The sequence below is a fragment of the Lepisma saccharinum genome, chromosome 8 (assembly GCF_977018435.1).
Source record: "Lepisma saccharinum chromosome 8, izLepSacc3.1, whole genome shotgun sequence".
Taxonomy (NCBI): domain Eukaryota; kingdom Metazoa; phylum Arthropoda; class Insecta; order Zygentoma; family Lepismatidae; genus Lepisma; species Lepisma saccharinum.
In genome coordinates this window covers 33,523,808-33,540,781 of record NC_139236.1, presented here as the reverse complement: position 1 = coordinate 33,540,781, position 16,974 = coordinate 33,523,808, and the positions used below count along the sequence as shown (strand labels likewise).

Here is a 16,974-nt window from a genome sequence, read left to right as displayed (position 1 = left end):
TTGCCTCCATACTATGGCCTCTTAATCCTAAGTAAACTTTCCTTGCACCCCCCCCCCTCCGCTTTTGGAACCAAATTGGCGCCACTGACCTTAAACATATAATTGTGAGGTTCTATCTATACCCCTTTAAAAAATTGTGTTCAGCAGTTGCGTATCATGGACATTTCGGGTGGGAACGCCCAGTCCTAAGGAAGGGTCGGCCCTTTCTTGCTTAATAATTTACTTATGGTATTAGTCGACACAGGTATTGTTTATTTGTCTGAAGTCAGCTGGGTTTTTAGTAAAACATCATCCATGCATGTTTTAGCTAGAAAATTAGATGCCTCACTATGCCACAAATGTTTTGAACTCTGGTGTTTTATACCTTTTTTTATATCTTTGTGCATGACGCAAGTTTAAAAACCTACCTGAATCACAAGCGCCTCTGCACAACAGTAGACGTCATTGTTGTGGATGATCCAACTACTGATTGATTTGGTTTATTTTACTTCGCTTTAATACCACTTTTGGTTAATCGCGAATATGAATATGAGTGATGATATTGATGAAGGGACACTGACAAAGAACACCCATGCTCACGCCGGGATTGGAACCAGGGACCTCTGTCGTCTTGGCGCACTGTGCGAAACACACTGACACGGAGGTGGGTGGATGATCCAAATATCGTACACTCTACTGACGTAACAGTGCCGATTAGTATTTCAGACCACTGTTTATTACATCTTGAGAATGCTGATAAACATTTTAAAATAATTTTGTCCAGAGACAATTCGATGTTAAGAGTTTTCAAATGAATGGTAAACATTTCTATTGACACAATATTAAGCAGTTAGATAATAACGAAAAAATAATAACAATAAAAAAAATAATAGTTTTGCGGGTTAAGTGGTAGAGCAGCCACAGGCTGAATTTCTACCACGAGGACTTCACCAACTTACTTGACAAAAGCTGTGTTGATCTTTTAGTTTCTAATGCACATCGCTGTTCGTGCGATAAATTATACAATGCAGTGGCCATTAAGAAGCGGTATATTTGAGATTGGTAAAGTTACGTCAGTCAATATTGCGTATTGTAGCATCACATAGCACGAGTTGCATGAGCGAGAAGAACCAGGTAGGAATTCTACCGCTGTCGTCTGCTTCAGAAGGCAGGAAGGGTCACATGAACCAATCACGGCAGACCTCTGCTGGTCCGTACGCTGGCGCATGAGAGAGCATTTACGCGCGTGCTGTAGACATCGAAGCTTTCCCTCCAGAAAGGCAGCAAGGAATATAGAGTCTTTTACGCCGAACCTGCTCGGCGTCCGGCCAGGAAAGGCATTGAAAAAAGATGCTAGAATGAGTATTGAGAGTGGAGCGTTGCAAGCGGATCGCAAAAAATAGCTATTATAATGCCATGAAGGTCAAACATATATGGAATTAGTCAACTTTTACTTTATATTCACAGCATTTACGCATTTTTTAAATTTTAAATTTGGGAACTCCGGGCGTACGGGCGTACTATAACGCTACGCCACTGGTGTTCAGCTCCCCCCCCCCCGAAAGGAATTCCTGGATACGTATCAACTAGGTATGCCCTACTTGGCGCTGAACTGGCTACCAATTTGCTAGTTTTCGCCTCACACGATACTTATCAGCATACATGTCGATAGACTTTTGTTCCCATACGAGGAAAGTTCTAATGGCCGCCGCGTGAGATGTAAACAATGTATCACTTTACATTTTTAAAAAGCCGATAACTATTCAACCGAGAGGAATAACGTTTCGTATAAAACGTTATTAGGTACAAAACAATGGCGCTAATTAAAAATATACTTTACAACGTTTACTGTACACGTATGGAAGAATATCTTAGTTGTTTCAAATGTAAACACCGTGCACTCAGCATATATGGTGTAACTCAACGCGCTTTTTATACTGTATTCGTTATACATTGCTGGAGTAACACTCGGAAACCACAGACAAAAACGCTCCTTTGCACACTCACAGATTATCTTCACATGGCGAAACTTTGCTCTGATTGGCTGTTCCACAGAATCCAGTCGAGAAAAGCAAGTAGCAATTAGAACATGTCCTATTCCTCCAAACCAGTCAAGCAGTCAGCCAGGCGGCTATGATTGATACTTAGAAAGTTAGTTCAGCGGCAACTAGGGCATTCCTACTAGAAATCCAGTTCCGTGTGTTGCGGTAATGACCGACTTATGATGCGTTGATACTCTGGTTATTTCCGTTAACTCTTTTACCTTAGGCGTAGTTCTACCAGATGAATAACACGGTACATCGATTTAGATTTTAGAATATTTATAATACTAAATAATACATAAATGGTATGTAGAACCGTAATTACAACTGTCTAATACATCGTAGATAGTAGGAGACGCGCGCGTAGTATGTTGCACGGCCAAGCTCACCTGAGAAAGTCTCCAGTCTCTTCGCTGCGCGCTCATGCGCCGCAGACTGCTTTCATTTCCGAACATACTCCCCCCCGGTTGAATGAACATAATTCAACTAATCTCCGTCTTTACCTATGGGGAGGAGCACAATTTTACTAACACTTCTTCTAAACACTCCGTCTTTCGTTTTCACTGTCACTGCGCGCACTAGTCCATCGTTCCCAGGATGCACTGCTTCCACCTTAGCTAGTTTCCACTGTAGTGGGGGTACGTCGTCCTCCTTCAGTAGTACAACTGTCCCTGGAGATAAGTTTTTGGTGGAGGAGGTCCACTTCTGACGTTGTTGAAGAGAATGTAGGTATTCTTTGTTCCACTGCTTCCAAATAGATCTTCTCATCTTCTGTATCAGCTGGTATCTGCTGAGTCTATTGTCAGGTATGAGGGTAAGGTCAGGATCTGGGAAGGTGGTTATGGGTCTGCCAATGAGAAAATGCCCTGGAGTTAATATCTGGTAATCTGATTCGTCGGGTAAAATGCAATGTGGTCTTGAATTTAATATTGCTTCAATCTGGCAAAGTAAAGTACTTAACTCTTCGTAGGTTAGTATGATGCTTCCCATCACTCTTCGTAGATGATGTTTTAGCGACTTAATCGCCGCTTCCCAGAGTCCACCGAAATTTGGCGCTCTTGGCGGTATGAATTTCCATTCAAAATGCTCCTTTGCAGCGTAGTCTTGAATGACATCTTGAAACTGGGTAGATTCAAACATATTGTGTAGTTCCTGAAGTTCTCTGTGTGCACCTCGAAAGGTACTGGCGTTGTCACTGTAAATGGCTGCGCATTTTCCTCTTCGAGGTATAAATCTTTTCAATGCAGCTAAAAATGCTTCGGTTGTTAAATCTGTAACAAATTCAACGTGTACAGCCTTCGTTGAAAAACACACAAAAAGTGCAATGAAACATTTTCTCGTCGCTTTGCTCCTTTGCGCTCCAGTCTTTATCCTCATCGGTCCCGCGTAGTCTACGCCACTGTACATGAATGGATAAGCTGTTCGGATTCTGTGCCCCGGTAGATGTCCCATCAGTTGTTTACTAGCTTCTGATTTAAGTGTATGGCATTTAATACAATAGTGTAGGATGTGCTTAACTATTTGTCTTCCCCGGACGATCCAATATGTTTGTCTGATAGAGGAAAGTAGTAACTGTGTTCCAGCATGCAGTAATCTGTGATGTTCGTATTCAATTAACAGCCGTGTAAGATGGGTCTTAGGAGGCAAAATTATCTGATGTTTAGCCTCAAAAGCTAGATCGTTGTTTTGTAAACGTCCGCCCACGCGAATAATGGAATCGGCGTCGAGAAATGGATACAGATCTTTTATTCCGCTGTTTGGTGAAACTTCTCTCTTGTGTGTTAAGTCTTCTATTTCCTGCGCGTAGAATAAGACTTGCGTTACTTTAATGCACGTATCTGTGGCTCGTTGCAAATCCTTGGTATTCAGTTTCGAAGTACAAACATTTCTCTTCGTGGGCCCCTTGCAATTATCAATGAAAATATGACAAAGTGCCATAACTCTTATCATTCTCAAAAGGTTAGAGAATCTCGTAAGAATTTCATCTGATTTGTGGGTAGTTACCAATGAGGTTATTGTCACCTTCCTTCGTTCTGGTACTTCCATAGGTGGATTCATTCCAAAACTAATCTCGTTGATTGCCAAATTAGGATCTTGATCTGATTGGCTTAGAAATGCTGGTCCTTGTAACCAAAGTGAGTTTCTCTTTAGCTTCAGGGGTTCGGCTCCTCTCGATAACATATCAGCAGGATTATCCTTTGACCTTACATGCCGCCAATCACACACCTGCGTGTATTCCTGTATTTGAGCCACTCTATTTGCCACAAAGGGTTTCCATGTCTCTGGGTCCTTTGCAATCCATATCAAAACAATCTGCGAGTCTGTATATAAATATACCTAGTTTATTTGGAGATTTAATATAGGTATTACCCTGTTAACTAATTTTGCTTCTATAAGTGCTGCGCACAGTTCAAGGCGAGGTAAAGTTATTTTCTTAATCGGTGCAACTTTCCCCTTGCTGCACAATAACCGTGAATTAACTTCTCCTCCTGCAGTTACAGTTCTGACGTAAATGCACGCGCCGTACATTCTCTCAGACGCGTCAGAAAACCCGTGAATTTGAATATTTATTACTAGAGCCCGGAAGTTTGGCAAAATGCCTCTTTTTATCTACTCCATATATTGATAAAAATTTTCCGGATATACGTTTTTTATGTTGTTTCGAATGTTTTAGAATGTTCATTTTGCCTATTTCGGACCCCACTGCCTATTTTTAATTATAATGCCTTTTTTTGCCTTTTTCAATGAAATTTGAACATTTTTTTTAAAAAAATGTGTAAATAAATTATTTTTCTCCCAAAAAACGTTGTTGACATTTATTTTTCTTCCGTTTATTATGTGAATAATTTTCGCCTTATTTAAGTAATATTGAACTCACGTATGTTTCAACATTGCTGAAGGAGAAAAGTGTGTTTAAAAAAAATAGTATTTCATGCTGAGTTAAGATATTGCCTTTCCGTTAACATGTCCTTGTGAATGATTGACTGCTGAAAACCTGTTGCAGAACACCTGCACTATTACGTCATCACGTCCAGCGTCCGTGTCAGGAGGTTATTGACAAGAAACAGCACTAATGCCCAAGGGCCTTTGCATGGATTCCAAAATCAAGTTCTCTATCTTTAGTTTAGTTCTGCACTTTGGAAGGAAAGGATCGTGTAGTTGTCATCATGCCGAAATTTAGTGTGCTATTAAGTGGTAAGTTACATGGTTACGTGCATGAATTTGGTGAAAGCACATTTTTGACAGATGGTACTATTCTTCTCTGCAAGATATGTGAAAAAACATTCAAGCATGAGAAAAAATACTTTATATCTCAGCATGTGTTAACAGCAAAACATAAATCTGCAGTTGCCAAAAAGGTTGGACAGAAGAAGATATCCCTAATTTCTACAGTGGGCACTTCATCCAACAGGCAATCTCAGTTTTCTCTTGAACTGTGCAAAGCTTTCATGGAAGCAGGATATCTTTCTGGAATGTGGAACAGAAGTCACTGAGGAAATTCCTGGAAAAATACACTAAAGAAACGGTGCCGTCGGAATCTACGCTGCGGAAAACATATTTAAGCATCTGCTACGAAGAAGCTCTGAAAAGAATTCGTGCTGAAGTTGGTGGAAAGAAGGTTTGGATTTAAACAGATGAAAGTACTGACGCTATGGGACGCTGAATAGCCAACGTCATCATATGAACTATGGAACCAACATGCGGAGAATCCTCGTCATTTCTTCTCACGTCAGAACAACTAGAGAGAGCCAATGGTTCGTCAATAGCTCCGTTATTCTCAAATTCCCTACTTCTGCTCTAGCCAAATGGTGTACATCATGATGACATGCTACTTTTTATGAGTGATGCAGCTCCCTATATGAAGAAGGCTGCCATAGCATTGAAAATTCTCTTCCCGAACATGCTTCATATCACATGTGTAGCCCACGCAATGCACAGAATCGCCGAAAAAGTTAGAGTGTTGCACCCAGAAGTGGACAGGTTGATTTCGAACACAAAGAAGATATTTCTGAAATCTCCCTCTCGAACCCGAAAATTTCAGGAAGTTGCACCTGAGCTTAGTTTACCTCCGCAACCAGTCTTGACGAGATGGGGAACCTTGATATCAGCAGCTATATATTATGCTACCCCACCTTGAAAAAATCAGTGAGGTGATCGATGGTCTTCCAGAAAATGAAGCGGCTTCAATTCGTGAAGTGAAAAAACTCCTGTGCTATTCAGAACTGAAGAATGAACTGTCGTTTATTTTTGCACATTATGGTGCATTGCCAGAGACAATTACAAAGCTAGAAAAAAGAGGTGAGACTCTTGTAGCATCCATGAAAATCTTCGAGGAATCTATGCAGCAGATGATGGAAGTGTCAGGAGAAAAGGGGTCAGCTGTTGTGGAAAAGTGCAAATGGGTAGTGAGTGCAAATGATGACTTGAAACAATTGAAAACAATTTGTGATATTCTAAAAGGTGAAAATGCTGTTATTGAAATGAGTCCAGCTACATTTGCTTGTTTTATGTATGCTTCATTAACATTTTGCCAGAAATTATAGATAAAAGTAAGTGACTTTCAAATGTGCCTTTTTCAGTTTATTTTGCCTTTTTTCCAATTTTTAGTGCCTATTTTCCACATTATAAATGCCTTTTTGCCTGCCTATTTTAACGAAAATAAATGCCTGAACTTCCGGGCTCTATTTATTACCTTTCCTTTAGGTAAAATACATCGTGGAACCTTAATGTCTGAAATGTGGCATATTTGTGCTTGTAAAGCCTTCCATTGGTTTAATATATCTGTAGGTAACTCGTCGTCCCAGGATACATTTAATTTCCATAGTTTCTGTAGAAACTGTTTAAACAGTGCAATAACAGGTCCAATAAGTCCGAGCGGATCGAAGATTTGCGCGATTTGACTGGCAACCCTGCGCTTGCTTAATGTTTCTTGAACGTTCAAATCGTAGCAGGCCAAATTGTTTTCTTTCTTTGCACGTATCGTCGAAAAGCTTTGTTTATCGTAAGGAGGTTTGCTGCAGCCAGCAGCCTTACTGTTTCTTTGATTGTTGATAGCTGGGTGATTGTTTACAAAACAAGCGTTGGTGTCTGCTTTGTCTGCTTGATCCCGCGTAGGGGAAATTGTAATGCATTTCTTCCTCCCGTCAGCTGGATCGCCGCGTAGGTGGTAGGTTGTAAGATGATGTTTCTTCACCGGTGCGAGTATAGCCAACTCAGCATCACGTTCTGGCGCTAGCGCTGAATCTCCGGCAGTTAATATGCAAAGAGTGTCAGCAGTAGTATTTCAATTGACGCCTAGAGTTTTTGTACTGTCGTCGTTAAACAGAATCGTGTCTTTAATTTCCCGTAGCTCTAAAGGTATAGTTTCCATTACTCTTGCAGAATTGGATGCCCATTTTCGTAGCTTAAATCCTCCTGCCGATAATAATGCTGACAGTTCTTTACGTAGATTAATGGCTTGATTCTCGTCTTCTTGCCCTGACAGCAAGTCATCTATATAAAATTTTCTCCAGTATTTCAGCAGCTTGTGGATAGTTGTGCATTTCGTCTGTCGCTAGTTGCTGTAGGCATTTAGTTGCTGGATACGAGCTAGATGTCAGGCCATAAGTTACAGTGTTTAATTCGTAGATCATCAGTGGTTCGTCGTGAGATTTTCTCCATAATATGCACTGTAATTTCCTATCAGAAGGGTGCATATGAATCATCCTATACATCTTCTCAATATCAGATTTCAGAGCGATTATATGAGTCCTGAAGCGAAGCAGTAACCCGAACAGATCCTCTTGTAGAACCGGTCCTGCACTTTGTAGACAATTGAGTGATCTGCCACTGGTTGTTTTCGCTGAAGCGTCAAATACGACCCGTACCTTCGTCGTGGAGCTGGCTGTATTCACAACTGGGTGATGGGGGATGAAATATCGGATGTCTTCCGTTGCTGGCGCCTCTCGCACTTCCTGCACTGCTTGCATGTGGTGTAATCTCTCGTACTCGTTCATAAATTCCACATTCTTCTTTCAATTCCAGTTCTCTCTCTAGTCGGCGTTCTAACTAAAAATCTGGAGTGCGCATGTTCCAAAGATTCCCCTAATGGTAATCTATCTTCCGTCAAAGGTAAGCGTACCGTGTAAGTGCCATCTTCATTCCCTTCTGTAGTTTGGCGAAAATGTGCTTCCCTTTTCTTTTCTTTAGGCGACATAATTTCTTCCGACAAATTTTCAACCGACCAGAAACGATGTAAGAGCATTTCCAACGGCTCACCCTGTATAAAGAATGATCTGCTTGGATGTGACGTTGTTCCTGGAGTGTTTCCCACTACAATCCAGCCAAACTGTGTGTTTTGTAACGTTGGATAAGGTCCATGTTTCGACATCTTCTCTGGCAGTAGGATATAGAAAAATATACTTGCAGAAATTAAAATGTCAATCTTAGCAGGAACATTGAAGTTTTCATCCGCCAGGTCAATATCTGTAGGTATCTCCCATGCTGAAATATCAATTTTTTTCTGCAGGCAAACGTTCAGTAATATTCTTCAAGGCGGAACATTGTGCCTCTACAGTAAATTCATTGAATCTTGATTCACAGCATAAGGTGAATTTACAGAGTTGGAACTTATTCCCTGTATCAACGTATTTTGTATCTGTCTTCGTAACCCAAGACGTTGTACCGTATCCATACTAATGAGGTTCACTTGAGGCCCCGGGTCCAATAAGATGCGGCAAGGCATGTATTTTCCATCTTTGTCCTTTGCTAGAACACAGGCAGTAGCCAGCAAAATATTTTGATTCTTATTCTTTACTGAATACGATGAACTGGTTCCCTCTCCGACTTGAGGGTTGGAAACACTGCTTGTTTCGTTCGCAGCTGATCTTCCTGGAATTAGAGGAGGTACACGGCGATCGCCACCCCTTTCTTCGTGCAAACTCGTGTGATGACGCAACCTACAGGACCTGCAAGAGCCTGCTTTACAATTTAACACTGAGTGATTAGCAAAACGCAAACAGTTCGTGCATATGCGGTTCTCATGCAGGAATTTATATTTCTGTTTATTTGTCAATTGTAAAAATGACTGGTATCTGAATAAAGGATGAAAAGGAGATGCATCTCTGCAGTAGATGCAGCATGCTCGACGCAGTAAAATACGTGTTAGATGCTTGTGGCGTTCTTGGCCTGACGTTACTAACAGCTGGTGACCTTGAAAACGGCTTCGTCGATGTCGAAGGTTCATTTGCTTCGAATTTCTGTAGAGAGTTGCACTTAGCTTCTAAAAATATAAGTAATTCTTCGATGGTACTGAATTCTGTATTGCTTGATTGTTTCTCAAAGTCCCTTCTCGTACATTTATCCAATTTGGCTGAAAGATACTGAACGAGAAAAATATCAATTAAGTCCGCGTCTCCCTGAATGTTTCTTAATGCTTCTATAGAACTTCTAATCGTAGTCGTGAACTTTCTTAATTCTGTTACACTTTCCTTAGTGACTGAAGATACATTCAAAATGTCCTTTATGTAAGCAGCGGCTATTAACTTTGGATTATTGTATTTGCGCTGAATCAAATCCCAGGCGACCTTGTAGTTAGCACCTGTGAGTTGCAAATTCTCGATTGTTTGTAATGCATCACCCTTTAACGAAAGCCGTAAATACTGCAATCTTTGTATGTCTGACAAGGTTTCATTTGTTTCTATGAGGGCTACAAAAATATCTTGAAACGATGAAAATTGAGTGTAGTTTCCGTCAGACGTTGGTAAAGTTACGTCTGGGAGCTTGATTGGAGATTTAGTTTCAGGCTTACATGTGTTATTCTTTCTCGTCAAGTCTTTGTCTATTATTGAAAGCATTTTAGCTTCTAACGTGAAGTAACTTTGCTCAAGTGACGCTCTCTTCTCGTCATGAGATTGCTCATCTGATAATTCGGATATCTTGTCCATTACATCCTCTAGTTTTGACCAAACACTGCTGAGTTGCTTATGCCTGGCTACAACTTCGTTTACATAACCACTTGCCTCGTCATAATTCGACACGTAGTTCTGAAGCCGAGTTAATTGTCCAATTACACTACGTTGTCTCCATGGCCGTATTTAGAGGGGGGGTTTCTAGGGTTCAAACCCCTCCCGAAACTTCTGACATGTTGGATTAATGGATGTTCAGAAACCAAAATCTGTAACAAATTTTCAATTTTTTTTCGAAGCATCACAAAAATACAAGGAGACAATGTTGAAACGCTCGAGCTAGAATTTTCATACATTTGGAATTCTGAAAGTTGAGTGAAACAGGATTTATTCTCGGAATCGCAGCCCACTGGCGACCCCTCCATTATCACTTCTGCTGTCATTTTTCCAGTGTTGCTCCTGAGTCACAAGGAATATAGACTGAAGATTCCCTTATATTTGTCCCAAAATTCCCTTTCCAGCTTTTAATTTCCCCGTCCGATAAAGTCGAAAATAAATCTCCCTTGATAGGAGTTCAAACCTAGTACCTCCAGTTTCGTAGCGCGTTACGTTCGCGATTGAGGTTACAATCCATGCACCAGGCTAAGCTTTTAAAAAGAATAACTGGTTCCACACTTTTCAAAAACCCAAAAATTTAATTTTAAAGTCAAACAACAAAACTTTATGACTAAAATTTCCATCTAACTTTTAAAGTTTTTCTTGAAGGTTCACACTGTATGAAACGTAAAAAAAAAAAAAGAAACTTATGCTGGATATTCACTCATCTGCTGGATTGAGTAAGCCCCCTCAAGGATATAACAATAATATAATAATAATTATTATTAGTATTATTATTATGGAGTAAAATTGTTTTATTATTATGACATTTTAATTATTATTGTACAATTATTATTTCTATTATTCAAATTTCTGGCGACGCCCTGGGAACAATTATGAATGAACCCCCCCCGAAAATTTTTCCTGCCTACGGCCATGGTTGTCTCAGTAGCTTCTCAACCATTTCACTTTCTTCCGGCATTTTCTCAGGCAAGGTTAGGAATATGAACAAACAAGCATGGAAAAGGAAAATAAAAGGATTTACTCACGTACATGGAATCTGCAGCCGTCGATAATTCCTCTGCTCTTGGCAAACCTGTGACTGGATCGTGCTGTCCGTTGATTCTCCTAGCTCGCTCTAATTTCCCCTCGCGCGGCGTGGCTTAAGTGGCGGGAAAACTGCTTTGTTCTGTAACTTCACTGTACTTTCACTGTCTGTATCACTGCACTTCACTAAACTGCACTTTCACCAGTCCCGTCGTTTACCGAAATCCTTTTACATCCGGCCCGGAGGACCATATGTTGCGGTAATGACCGACTTATGATGCGTTGATACTCTGGTTATTTCCGTTAACTCTTTTACCTTAGGCGTAGTTCTACCAGATGAATAACACGGTACATCGATTTAGATTTTAGAATATTTATAATACTAAATAATACATAAATGGTATGTAGAACCGTAATTACAACTGTCTAATACATCGTAGATAGTAGGAGACGCGCGCGTAGTATGTTGCACGGCCGAGCTCACCTGAGAAAGTCTCCAGTCTCTTCGCTGCGCGCGCATGCGCCGCAGACGGCTCGCAGCAGAATGCTTTCATTCCCGAACACCGTGTGATAGATGCTTTATATAAGTACTGACTTTTCGAATGTAATAGCCTTTCCAATATGAGCGGATGTAATATAAATGTACATTTGAAACATGTATATGTAATGAAGCCCTTTTTAGGGCTGGTTAACGGTTAGTCCAATAAGTGATTAATATTTTCTGGTATGGTAATGTGGACTTCTGGAGTTCAAATATTTTCATCCCAACATTAAAAAAAATTGTAATGAAAAGATTTACCCTAAAGTAGGGGGGTATGCAACGAACCCGCCGTTCTTGCATGTTATTTGTTGAAGCGAAGACGCAGTTGGTATCACTTGGGTTTGTCAGTCTGAAAATTGATAGTGGCAGATTGACATGGGTGATTGTTAAAGAACTGCTCTGAGTGTATTTGTTTCCATTGTTGATTGGTTTATCTTATATTGTCTTGTCTGCGTTTCTCAGTTCCTATTGTTGTTTTATAACTCAGCCAAAATGCTTTTCGTTTTCCATCATGCATGTACATTTAGTTATTTTGAGTTGGTTTTTCTACAGTACTAAAAAAAGGGTAATTTACATATGCTTAGTAGGAAACTTGTAAATATTGGAGGTTTGCTACGCGGACCCGATAGTTCGATTTTCGGCCACAATGATAAAGCACCACCTTTATATATGAAGCGTGTTAGGTTCGCTCAGCTCAGTTGACTGCGGGATGCCAACTGCGAAGGACCTGGTTCCTGGGGTGCAAGCCCCAGATGAACTTCCCCAACCAGTTCCCCCAAGGTCTGTTTCCCGGGTTCAAATCCTGGGTGAATTCCCCCAGCCAGATCTTCCCGTCCGTTCTCAACTATGGGCGCTCCAACTAACCTCCCCCTTTTCTTTCCCCGTCCGTTCCTGAATACAGGCGCACCAACGGGTGAACCCATTCTGAGCTTCTCTGACTCCCCTTTCTCTTTGTAAATAAAGCTGTACCTTTGTTTGGGGCTTTTTCTTCATTTATAGTGGTCTCTTGGTTCGAGTCCCTTGACATGTGTTTGGGCAGTCATATTAGGAAAAATTATTATTATAATCCTTTAACTCGGGAGTAGGCCTCGCTCATTTGAAGAGTAGAAATAATCATTAAATTCATAGCATAGTTTCTTTGTAGTGTTGCCCACGAGACGAGACTTTGGCCTGTCTCGTCTCGTGGAAATGCTCTCTCGTCTCGAAAATATTCGTTTGTCTCATGACACATGGTCAATCTCGTCTCGTCTCGAATTTTTAAAAGCCTGTCCCGTCTCGTCCCATGGGCAACACTATTTCTTTGAGATTAAAGAAATGTACAATGTGAAGTGTTGACATGGGAAATGTTCATATACTGTCAAATGTTCTGTAATAGTCCTGTACTTATTCTGTAAAAGTAGTTATTTAAGCACTGTAAAGATTCTGCACCTAAATACCTCGCACTTTATCTTGTAAACAGTTATTAGTTCGCTGTTGTAATAAACATGTTAAATCGAACTGCAGTTTCTCTGAATCACTGTTTTCACAGCCTTTGTGGCTTTGCACTGTTTCCACCCAGCAAGCCCTGAGGTAAATATTAGAGATCTCACGTCTACGACTGTACAACGCTAACATTTATGGGTAAACTATGCAATGGCACCCTCTTTGTTAAAGTTTTAACTTTTCTCTTAAAAAAATTGTAAAGGGCTCTGCGCAGCCGGTGCATTTATATTTCAAGATCCTTGTAACTTTACTTGTACCCTGTAAGTTAAAGGAGAGATCGCCGAGAGGGACGTTGCAACCTTTGTCGCGGAGGTCCCTGAAGGGAAATTAGTACACAAATTGGAAAGAAATAATTCTCGAACCGAAAGCTGCTCCGTTCCTGAATAATCACGGAAGACATACAGACACGTTGTCTAGGCGTAACGGGAATGCACTTGGTCCTGTAACGAAGGATTGCTTCGAGGCGCTTTACATAGACAAACATTTAAGAAAAAGTAATTTCCCAGATTCCTAATTGAATTTTTTTCTTCAGAAACCCCCTATCGACCACTTCTGGAGATAACTGTATTTGTACTGTCTCACATAGCCATGGCCAAGACACATCGTTTGATGCAGAAATTGTTCGTGAAACCGCATACCTAGGAACCTGTTAGTATTCGCTTGTTTACGATTATTCAGTATTTCTGGAAAATTAGAAAACAGATTAACATAAAGTGTTATACGTTGAAGAGTGTAGCTTCAAGTCCGGGATAAAAAAGGCTAAAGGAAACTAGGAGATGACCTGTCGCAAACTGTGCTTAACTCGGTAGTGAAATACGCGTCTCTCTGCGTTCATTTTAAAGCGAGTTGTTAGATATTTTACCAACCTGCACAGTGTCGTATGCTGAAGCAGACGGGAGGTTGGGAGGGGGGGGGGGGGTTGCGTCTCGGATGAACTAACTAGACACAGATTGGTAGAACACTGCGTGCCCATCACTTTAGAGCAAGTCTCGTCTCTGCGTCCATTTTTGAGGACATGAGGCCTGCTCGAAAAGGTTTATTATCCAGGTTAACAAATTTGTTAATTTTGACTACATTATTGGGTTTTCCAAAACAAATGGGCTACATTTTGTTACATTTAACAAAGGAATGTTTGGTATTAGTAACGTTAGTTACCCAAAAATTGCTTACAACAAGCTAATAGAATTTGACCAAATCTTTTGTTACTGGTGAACAATTATTTGATTGATGCCTATTTAAACAAACGAATTGTTCGCCTCTACAATTTTTTGGTTAATCCAAACAATCATTTTTGTCTGTGAAATGACATGACATGAGTTTATATTTTCAAATAGTGTTTGTATTTTAGTTGTAAGATATGTGTTAATTTTAACGTTATTTCAGGGACACTGTATGTTATCAAAGTTTTCTTTCCTCACTCAGGAGCAGCAATCAAGAAGGGAGGCAGCTGATGTGGAAGCAAGCCAGGCAAGTATTATATTAACCTTATATACCGAATTGGGTTCCCGGCCGGGAATTTTTACACTTTCTGAAACGGCTCTGGCGGCAACCGGCATCTTGGATACCTGGAGGATACTCTTGGGAGGGGAAAGGGGGCCTTGTAATCAAGAGTTACCAAGTTCCAAACTCCACACCCGCAATACGCCTTCATGATGTGGTACAAAGCACAGGGGAACACTTTACATTTGCTTTATATTTATATTGATTGAATGATTTGTTGTTCTAAGTCCACTTTATGCACAGTAAGGCTAATCGCGACTGGACCTACAGTTTAAAGTGGGATCCGAACCACCATATACCTCCGCCGGGCGTCCAACACGGGACCTCTTGATAACAAGGCAAAGATGATACCACTGCGCCATCGGGGAGGCTTTATATTTATATTTTATATTATTGTATGGCTTTTATTTTTCGGAAAGAATGTTATATTTTACTGGGATCATTAGTTCGATGGAGTTTCGATCCTATTTCGTTCCATTTTTTAATAAATTTTTTCTCTCATTTTGATCAATATCGTGTATTTGTATTTCCTTTTTCAACAAAATTGTCACCTTTTCTGCTACTGTTCTCAACAAGTTCTTTTCATTCTCAGAAGCAGGCGTGCATCGAAGGGGAGGACGATCGGGAGGCAAGTATTTACAAACATAATTCCATATTTTACAAAACTAGAAAGGAGCGAGAAAATATCATGTATTTGGAGATAGGTGAAATCATTAGCGATACGGATAAGAATAGGTGTGTAAAATCTAGACCAGAGAGGAATTCATTTGAAATATGTATGCGTATGAGATTCATGATTCAAATATATTTATGAGATAAGAACTGAATTACACTTAATTAAGCATCAGAGTAATTCGAATCGTTGCAACTTCTCCTCCTACGTTCACAACATAATATTTATTTATTTATTGAGAAAATTCCAGATACAACACAGGTGGCCATTTTACACTGAAATTGTCAACAATGAGAAAGCAATAATAATAATAAGCAAAAAAAATAAAAATAAAAGAGAATATTAAGAGTAACAAAACAACATAAAAGTGAATAGCAAATGAACAAAAAAAAATAAGTAAAAGATGGCACTATGTGATATTAATTACAAGCATTTCTTCTGATAGAAGACCGAAAGGCAAACTCGGAGGAAAATATATCAATATTTGATGGGAGATCATTGTATTGTACTGCAAGTCTGTAAAAGAGAGATCTTTTTTGAATTTCTAGTCTAGGTATTTTTGTATAAAATAATCTTGTGTTGCGTGTTGTACACATATGTACTCGAAAGTGGAATTTCTTAAGATATGTGTTGCAGCGGATCAAACAGGTAATTAGCATGTGACGTTCCTTTCTTGTGTTCGCCACTGGATCACGGATTACTACGTCACGGTAGCTACCCAATCTCCCTGTGCGGCGGAGTTATGAGACTCACCTTAATGTTATGCTACAATGAGCATTCTCAGGACGTAACGATTTGAACAAGAAAATAGCTTCTTACTATTTTACAAATTTAATAAAACATTTTACCTTTAAACAATCACTGCTAATTAATAACAATATTCACCAACACAATCACTTTTGAATTAAGTTGCTGCTTTTTCTTTAAAACAGCGTTTTTCACAAAATAGACGTCATCTTCCGCAACTCAACTTATTATTTTCTTTTTACGCACTGTTGTCCTCGCAACCGAATCAATAAAAGATTGGACAGTTCTACACATCTTCACAAACCGGAAATGACTTCCACTTCCGATATTGCGTGTAACAAATGTACAGCAAAAATTACAAATTTAAGCCAATATCAAAATATCAAACAACAGTATTGAAACTAACAAATAAATCAAATGTGAAATTAACAGAAAACAAATAAAATATTTCATATGGTCAAAATAAACAAAGCGTATCAAGTTCTCCTCCCATACAAACAAAGAAAATTGACGCAATGTACATGAAGGAAATTTTCTTTATAGAATAAACTTCTTCGAGCTTACTTCAGAACTCTTCACTCTTCATGCAAACTCGCTCTAAGAAAATTCATATGATCCTACATTTTTTAATCATAAAAACAAATCTTCAAACTATCTGTTCTCTTGCTTTGTGTAGAACTTCATTTCTTTCTTTCACCATCCTTTCCACATCTTCTAAGAGCTTCTTAACATTAACAGCTTGTTCTTCATACAACTATACATTTCCTAAACATTTGTATTTCCAAACGTTTAACTTCTGAAATTGTTCTGGGCTTATTAAACTTAATTATTGACATTGAAGTCTCACATAAAATTATACATTTGTTCCCTATTGGACCTTTATCATTTTCAACTATGGCTGTCCTTTCCCTTCGACTTCGCCATTCATTCTCATATTGGTCTCCTGGAACTAAATTATCAACATTGTGAAATTCTAATTCT

At 39.6% G+C, this 16,974-nt stretch overlaps 1 long non-coding RNA gene across 1 annotated transcript in view; it reads left to right on the top strand.

Annotated features, from left to right (window-relative positions):
• Positions 1 to 15,203, top strand: part of LOC145991407 (uncharacterized) — a 37,981-nt gene extending 22,778 nt beyond the window's left edge. The window contains exons 2-3 of the long non-coding RNA XR_014442054.1: positions 14,496 to 14,540; positions 15,166 to 15,203. This is a non-coding gene — a long non-coding RNA (uncharacterized LOC145991407). The remainder of the gene's footprint in view (positions 1 to 14,495; positions 14,541 to 15,165) is intronic.
• Positions 15,204 to 16,974: the final 1,771 nt, after the last annotated feature.